At 34.1% G+C, this 9599-nt stretch overlaps 1 long non-coding RNA gene across 1 annotated transcript; it reads right to left on the bottom strand.

The window, feature by feature from the left end:
* Positions 1-555: 555 nt before the first annotated feature.
* On the bottom strand, positions 556-9075 carry Gm41318. The gene is made up of 3 exons (XR_875332.1): positions 9053-9075; positions 2914-2996; positions 556-683 (listed from the first exon to the last, which is right to left on the bottom strand). It is a non-coding gene; the product is annotated as a predicted gene, 41318 (long non-coding RNA).
* Between the last annotated feature and the right edge of the window lie 524 nt (positions 9076-9599).

Raw genomic sequence — 9599 nt, 5'->3', positions numbered from 1 at the left:
ACACTATTAGGGTTGATTATGATTCTCAGAGTATTGTTCTTGATACAATTACACTATAGGGATCCACATAATTGTTCAACTCCTTCGTGTAATTGTCTTAAGAACTGTGAAATATAGATAATTTGGGTTTACTTTTGGCACACATTGACCAGAATGGATAAAGGGTTTGTGTCATTAATTAATTAGACATTCCCCACTGATACCCATAACTGAGGGAGCTTTTGACCCAGGTTTAAACCATAGTTTCCTATGGTTAGTAAAAGAGGGGTCTATATCTCTTGACACATTTTAAAAACATAAAATGGCTAGATTAAAAAATATTAATAGCCGGTAAACTTTTATTCAGTATTATTTTATTAAATGAAATTAAGTGTGAATACACTAATATAAGTAATAGAGGTGAGTCAAAATTGAAATGTCATAAATCTTGAAAAAGAAATCACTATCTAAGCACAAGACTAATCTAAGCAAAGACAGTAATATCACAGAACAGAAGAACCCTTAATGCATCTCTGGCCATTCTTGCTAGACAGAGAGCCACACACTAAGGAAGGGTTTAAGCAATTTAATATTTGACTAGCAGTATGGTTTGATAAACAGTTCTAAATCCTTGTCAAGTCCCATCCAATTTCAAATTTCTGATCAGGTCCAATCAAAATACTTGAAAATGGCTGTACATTTTTCTGTAAAAGAAATTTCAATAAGTAATAAACAGTAGATGACACATTATTTAACAAAAACAATGAATAAATGTATAAGCCAGCAAAGTTAACTAGAAGAAAATCATACACTAAACTGTATATATATGTGTGTGTATATATATGCAAAAATATGTTAATGAAATTTATTATTTGCTTTAATTAATATATATTTCTGAAAGAAATTCATATTATTAAAATAAAATTAAGATAAGTTTGATTATAGGTAAAGCAATGTAAAATGTTAATGTAAAAGCATCTACTTATTGTCAATTAGATAATGTTTTTCACAGTTACAAAATTTTCACTATGTTAAGAAACAAAAGCTCCCTGTGATCTGCAAGTAGTTCTGGAGGCCAATGCTTCTAAGCCTCTTCCTGTCAATAAAGGATTAATTAAATCCTTAAGATGGTCATCATAAGGAAAAGGAAGCAACAAAAGCATTCATGAAAATGCCATTTTCACTACTTATAGTGTAACACTTTCATGACAGTGACCTTGTAGAGACTGCTTAACTCCTTCAAAAAGAAACTGTTCAGAATTCACTTGAAATATAACTATACATGCATGCTCACAGATCTTGAGCTGGAACCTGAATCATAGCCATCACTATCAGGCTCCCACCTTCTGTGCTACTCTTCTGTGATGACAGTTTCCAATTTAAGCATTCTACATCTGCATAGTAAGTAATTTATATTTTAAAGTGTCTCAGTAGCAGTGTTACCTCTCATCGGTTGGCATAAAACTCATTCAGTAAGAAACTGAATCAGAGAAAAGTCACAAACTGAGAGAATTATGAATCATATAAATAAGAGGTGTCTTATTGTACAATTGCAGTAATTCCTTCAAAGGAACATTTTTAGGACATTATGAAAAATTTTGCTATGATCATGAATAAGAGCATAGCACCAGTAAGGAGAACATTAAAAGAAGTGTCAGTAAGTATAGTATACATAACAAATACATAAATAACCTAACATTTGACCATGATACAATCATGAGTATAAAATCCATTTATTTGTATATACTATATTTATTAATTATTTTTCAGTTCTTCTGTATGTTTGTGTTTTCTCTGCATGTATTGATATGCCACACATATTTGTGCAATCAGCAGAGCACAGAAAGAAGTGATCAGATCTCTAGAATGGGAGTAATAGAGTTGTGAGTCTTCCTGCCTGCCCTGAAATCAGAGCAAGAGCAGAAAATTATATTAACTGCTGAGCCATTGCTCTAGTCCTATAATAAGATATTTTCAACAGGATTATAACAGTGCAGCATTTTGAAATGAAACGATTATAATACAATATTCATTATGGTAATTAATTGATTTAATCTTTAAATACATAGAGAGCAGATATTCCCAATGTTATTCTAAACTAGAAACATAGGATCAAAATTAATTCATTATATTCCTATGTTTAATGTTCCAGACTCTGTCAAGCAAAGAATAGAGACATAAAATCTGCATGAAAAAACATCTAGAGTAAATATACAATATAATTAAATGTAGGTATATGTTTAAAGATACAAAAATATTTTTAAAATTCTGAACTAAATTTCACTGCCCTGTTTCACACTAAAGCATGTATTTATTAAATATTATTGCAACATTTAAAGATATTTTGATTGATATATTTTAATATTTCAGTTAATTTACTTTTGTAGCATTTGAACAGTGAATATTGTCTAAAGTCTTAATCACTCTATTATTCCTGTGAAGAAAGACCATGTCCAAAACAGAAAGCATTTAATTAGGGGCTTGCTTATGTTCTGGGAGGCTTAATCTGTTCTCATCATGGAAGAGAGCAGGGTGCAAGCAGGTGGGGATTGATGAAGGTACAACCAAGTGCTATATCCTGATCTACAAACAGAAAGAAGATTGGGCCAGCCATGTGGTTTTGAAACCTCGAAATCCATACCCAATGATAGATTTCCTCCAAAAGGCCACACTCACTCGAACAAGACAATCATATGGAGTGATGGGGTCATTTGTATTTAAACATCCATCAGCTTGTCACAATATAAAAAAGACATAAATGTGTTTTGTACAATTTTTAAAGTTTCTATTGACTTTTTTGTCTCATGGCTGCATCAAAGTCCAAAGTCTTCTTCTGGAGCTCAAAATGATGACTTAATGGTAAAACACTATAAATTCAAAACCAAACAGTGGATTATATGATCCTAAAATACAATGGCATGGAATATACATTACCATCCAAAACAGAGGAAAGGACGCATGGTGAGCGAAGGAAGGACACAATTTCTCCTAGGTATGGTGGAGGAAGAGGAATTTCACTGTACATGAAAGAATGATATTTAGTATCCAATAATGTCAAACTTGGGCCCAAATTGTACAAATTTTCTAGTATTTTTATCTCTTATCCCCACTGTAAATTAAAAAGAAGCTTTCTCGACCTAAGTAGGAATTACAAAAGTCAGTCAGGCTATATAAAATTTGAACACTGACCTGGACATCCAATAAAAATATAGAAACACTGCACTAGAAGCTACAATTTTCTTGTAAGGAGAAAGCACTTAAATGTTCTACCTGCTGCTCAATAAAAGTGTTTAAAATAAAAGTTTCTGCAAGCACCATTACAAGTAAAACGTTGTGTTTTCCTACGAATTTATAAGGTAAAAAGTACATCACCAACAAATGTTTATTGTGGGTTTTGACATCCAAAATGTGCATGGAAATATAAATCAACTTGCTTATTCAATTTTATTTAGCTCTTAAGTCTATTGTAGCATCAAAAGTAACAGCATACCAATCAACTGGACTTGTGTTTGCATCTACCATCCTTTCCTGTCTGCAATGATCAAACATATAGATAGCTACAGCTTATGTTTGGTCACTCACTAAGGCAATCAAATGTTCATGGAGAGGTGTCAATCACCTAATATAAGACAATGTCTATCACACTCACAATGTGTGATATGTCTCTAGAACAATGAATATTATATAAATACTATGATTACCAAAGACAAATTATTTCCTGTCTGTTCCAAATCTAAGAAAACATGTTTCCTGATACTTCATCTGTAAGTGCATCTGTAAGTGCATGTGGCTTTCACACGAGACATTCAAATTGTAATAGAGAATATTCATATTCTCTATTCATCTTCATATATATACATATGCATATATGTATATATGTATACATATATATGTGTGTGTGTGTGTGAGAGTGTATGTATATACACTCTATCTTGAAGATAATGCCTAAAGTCATGTATTTTATGTTCCATATAAGTGTAAGGGAACAGCCCATATAATTCATGGGTAACTAACTTGCTTCAAAAACTATAAAGCATATGAAACCAAAAATACATGGAAGTAAGCAAATCTATACCTGTTTCTTTCTCCATTTTTAAAACTCAATTGTGTTCTGTGTCTCCTCTAAGGAGCCTATTATATTTTTAAATTTGTTCTTTAAGGGAGAGTTTTTATTCACCTTAAAGGAGACAATCTAGTGATTTGTATTTAATGTAATTCAATTGCATGTTCTCCTGTAATAGAATATGTATAACTTATATTAAATCTTCAAATGAGATGATGATATAAAGAAACTTCACCTTGCTAATACCTTCCAGGATTCTAAAGAAAACAAAAGAACTAAAATTAATAAACATTTTTATTTAGCTCCATACCATATTTATATTCTACATGACCTTTTTTTTCAGCTTAAAACCAGTGATGTAGCCAGATAGTGATGACACACGCCCTTAATCCCAGCTCTTGGGAGGCAGCGCCAGGCAAATTTCTGAGTTCAAGGCTAGCCTGGTCTACAGAGTGAGTTCCAGGACAGCCAGGGCTACACAGAAACCCTGTCTCGAAAACAAAAAACAAAACAAAACAAAACAAAAACAAACAAAAAAAAAAAACAAAAAACAAAAAAAAAACAAAAACAAAAAACAAAAAACAAGAAACAAAAAAACCCCAAACCCAAAACCCAAAACCCAAAAACAAAAAACCAAAAACCAAAACCCCAAAACAAAAACAAAAACAAAAACAAATACAAAACAAAAAAAAACAAACAGAACAACAACAACAAAATCAGTGATGCATATAACAAATGGGCAATACTGAAAGAAATGCTGAAATTGGCCTTCATTTCTCCTTCATTTTTAAGTCAATAGAACTAATGCACTTTTTATAAACACTACTAAAGCTTGCTAATTCAGAAAAGAGAGGACAAAGACAAATTCAGGGCTTCAGGTGACCAAGCATCATCCAAGGCCACAAAAACTAAACTTTTTCAACTAAGAATGGGGGTTCAGGATGTTGCCTTTTGTTGCTTATAATTTTTTTTAGAATTAACGTATTACATACTGCTGGAATAGAAGCAATGGCACTTTAGTAATTCCTCTTTGGGAGGATTGCTTATTTTCCAAGTTGAACTACAAAATCCTTCTTCACTTTCTTTATGTAGATGTCAAGAACCCCAGGTAGGGTGTAAAACTATGACAGTTTTAAGTGTCATCGCCATTTCCTGATAACTTAACGTCTTATTTTCCATGTAAATTTGGAAAGAAAACAATCACAAACAGAAAATTTTAAATGTTCACAATAAAGCAAGATAATACTATAAAACTGGAAGGACTACTTAAAGCAAGATATTTCATGCCAAAACAGATGAAAAGAACATGAAATATAGCCGTATAGTAAATTCTTCCCATTGTCTACAATGTTAATATACGTATGCAAAATAGAGAAAGACAATTTAATGACTTATTTTAAAAAATTAGATTTTTATCACCTCTTATTTAGGGCATCACTTATTAAATAACCACAGAATTAGACTCACATATTAATCTAGTAGAGTCAGGAACATGGCTATACAAAGGGTTTTTTTTTAATAAGTTATATTTTATAGGTCCACAAACAAACTTTGGCTTAATATTTCAACAAATCAATTGTGGTTTGAGAAAAAAGCATTGGCAGAAGATTTGGAAGGAGCCAAGGCACCAAAAGATTATTGAACTTAAAATTGAAGAGAGCAGAGAACAGAATTCCACTATAAATTTTGGCATGTAAAATATTTAAAGCCATCCAAATCTTTAGTAAGTTTTAATAAAATATTTGAACCCAAAGGCAAACAAGGTCTTTTAATATTTATTATATGAACTAACTTTGGATATAGGACGTGCTTAGAAAGCTCAATGGAGTATTCACTTTTCTCTTTCCCAGATGTCACCACTATAGTCACTTTTCAAAATCATAGCTCAATTATCAGCTCTGATGATATATGTTATATAATACTATTAGGTGAAGGTTTCATTTAAATTTTATATAGCATCAGTAATTCTTTGTTCCTATAGACAACTTAATATTCTACATCATTTTTTATGTTTTTCTTATATTCTTATGTTTTTGTGTCTGATGAGAATTTTTCTTTTTCATTTCCTTTCACAACTGTGATTTTGCCAAACAGGACTTATCATTTATTCCATGTTACCTCAGTCTGTTTGGATGTGTTGCATATTTCACCATGATGAGAGTGGACGGATGACTTCTGTAAATCTCTTAAAGGGGGTAGTCTTGGAAACTTCCTAACATATCACAGCATTATCACAGTATGAGTTCATGATGTCCATACGCTACAACTAGTTATGGTGATCTGCTCAATTTCGTCTGAATTTACTGAAGTGAACTTCTTGAATTTCCCCTTGTAGTATGCTCATGCTCACATGCACACACACACACACACACACACGCACACACACACACACACACATACACATACACACACATACACACATGCACACACACACACAGAGTCACAGAGATGGGGTGAAACTATGTATTTATTACATGTGTCTAGTTCTTTAACCATTATTAGAATTCTAGTGTCCACAGTCACTTGGAATAGTGTCTTTATTCTCTACTATTAATGGAGTTTAACTGGAGTAATATTTATATAAACTTATGCTTGTAGACATTGTCTGGATCCTGGTTGATGTCAGTTGTTTGTTTTTCTTTGATGTGAATAAAGACCATAAGAAATAATATTTGGCAACTAACAGACTGAACTATATATAAGCACTATTCACAGCAGACAGCCATTCTTTCTTAACATGTGTGATCTTATTATCGATGTGACTTTTTACTTTTCCTTTATTTCCTATGGCAACTGATAGGATGTAAAACTCCCCCCTCCCTTTCTCTCATTCTCGCTCTCGCTTTACTAATAAAAAATAATAATATGCTTCAAATAAGGTGCCTTGTTATAATAAAGAAGCCAACTTGAAGTTAGTACTGTTGAAGCATGAGGATGTTCTCTCTCAAGTTGATGTGCAAGGGCAGGGGAATAACAGGGCAGGGCTGCCCTCTCAGAGGAAAAGAGTAGGGAGGTGGGGCTCTGTGTGAAGGGGAGGCAGGACAACATAAATTAATGGAGAGTGTCTCATTTCACTCCATCTGAAACTGGATGTCTAAATGTCTCAGGGTCTGAAACTGGATTACTAATTTTTTTTCTCCAACAATATGTTGTTGTCCCTTCTGGATTTCAAGATAATGGTAGGAAAAATGTTTAAAAATACATTAATTTTAGCAAAAAATGGCATAGACTTTTTTCTCATTTCAATAAGATCATGACTAAATAAAGAAAACTTTTTTTCTAGTAGTATTATGGAAAATGAAGAAGACACAGGAGTTTCCTAGGCATAGAAAGTGGAAGACAATAATTTATATTTGCAATTAAATTAAAAGCTACTAAGCAGCCCTGATCATAAAACTCAACTTTAGAACACTGCTTTGAATGAACAAGGTGTTGGGTTCCACCCCATCCAGGGGAGCTCTAAGGATTTTAAACAGCATTGTCTATGTAAATTAAATGTTTTACATTATGAATAAGTAAATCATTATTTTCAATATTTAGTCTTCAAATATTTTATGTGCATTTATTGAACTGAAGAAATTGGATGTCTTAGAATTTTAATCCAACTTTAATAGTAGTCTATTATGGATCTACTAAAAAGTAGAGAAATGGGATTATTAGAAACATAATTCGTTTAACTTATTCATAATGTGGATTTTCTTCACCCTGTGGAAAAACACAAATAGCTCCCCGGGATCTGATTAAGATGGGTTCCGGGCCATACCATTTATTATCAAGGACATTTTTCCATTTGACCATTTCATTGGGCAATTGAGGCCATTGTCCGTGCCTTTCAGCTGGTGATCTTCCAGCATCATCCAATTTTTAAAAATTAAGAGTAAATATTGTAAGGGATAGAGCCATCTTTGGCGTCATAGCCTCTATTCCCCCTTTCCGTTTTTGCAAATATTGTTTCAGAGTGCAGTGGGCTTTCTCAATGATGCCTTGGCCCTGTGGATTATAGGGCAATCCAGTAATATGTTTTACTTGCATTTGTTTGCAAAATTGGCTAAATTTAGAAGAAGTATATGCAGGACCATTATCTGTCTTTAACACTAGGGGCTTGCCCCATGCAGCCCAAGCCTCTAAGCAGTGAGATATGACATGAACTGCTTTTTCCCCTGTCAAGGGAGAGGCATGTAGGACACCAGAACTGGTATCGATGGATACATGTACATATTGTAATTTCCCAAAAGATGGGATATGCATGATGTCCATTTGCCAAACATCTAGGGGTCGCAATCCGTGAGGATTAACACCCACGGAAGGTGCATTAATAAATTCTACACATTTACCACACTGTAGGAAAATATCTCCTAATAATTTTTGAAAATCATTTAGTGTCTTTAGATGATCTTTTCTAATACCAATCTTTTGTGGGGTGACACCTCGTAAAGTAATAGTGGCTCCTAGAAAATGACTAACATTAGACTGCTGTACCTTTTCTGTTGCAATAATCAAGCCATTATTTTTTAAAGTTTCATTAAGCAAGCCATAAGCTTGCTGTATACTTTCTTCTTCTGGTCCACCTGATAACACTGTGTCTCCTTTCTTTTTCCTTTTTCTTTTTAAGCCCTTCTCCTCTTCCGACATACTTTCTTGTTGCTCTGTAAGGATTTTCTGACCTGTCTTAACTGCCTCTACACACAGTTTCAAACAGTAACAGAGTCCATATATCAGAACAAACAAGACCAAAACTATCAGACCTACCCACAAAGGGTCAATGGGAGAAAAAAGCATAACTCATGAACCTTAACTTGTCCCAAAGCTGGGAACCTTATCGTCTCAATCCTTTCTTTCCTTCTCTTCTCTCTTTCCCTTTTCTCTTTCCTTTTTTTTCCTTTCCTTTCCCTTTTCCTTTCCTTTACTATTTCCTTTTCTTTATCACTGAATCCTTTTATTTTTCCTCCCTTTTCTTTTTCTTAAAAAACATATCCCCCTTTAACCTGGGGATCAATTTGGGAGACTTACCGGTACCACCGTTCCTCAGCTGAAGAGTTCTGAATCCACGCTGGATCCTTCTCAGCAGTCTGTTTTGTGGGAACCTTTATTAACTGCTCCTTCCCCGTGATGCAGTTCTGAATCCTCCCTGTAGCAGGGGGTCTTCGCTCGTGCCTGAAGATGTTTCTTGTCCCGGGTTTTCGGCACTACTTCTTGCGCGCGCTCGACTGGCCAGGAAGAACGACGCTGCAACAGGATCCTTCTGCACAAGTTTATTGGGAGAGCTTGATTGTAGAGGCAAAAAGACCCCGAGCCCAGAACTGGTGCTGCTTTTATAGGCCTTGGAGAGGCGTGTCTCACACCTGGATTGGTTATGCACTACGCCTCATTTGCATGTTCCTCATCTGATTGGCTACTCTCTCTCAGTACCTCACAGAGCCTCATTATCATACCTCATTTGCATGTCTCACATCCCATTGGTTACTCCCTCTCAGTACCTTACAGAACCTCATTATCATACCTCATTTGCATGTCTCACATCTGATTGGTTATACTCTCAGTACCTTACAGAACCTCA

Source organism: Mus musculus, chromosome 15 (assembly GCF_000001635.26).
Source record: "Mus musculus strain C57BL/6J chromosome 15, GRCm38.p6 C57BL/6J".
NCBI classification, from domain to species: Eukaryota; Metazoa; Chordata; class Mammalia; order Rodentia; family Muridae; genus Mus; species Mus musculus.
The sequence above is the reverse complement of the archived record's forward strand: the minus strand, read 5'-3'. Positions and strand labels throughout refer to the sequence as shown.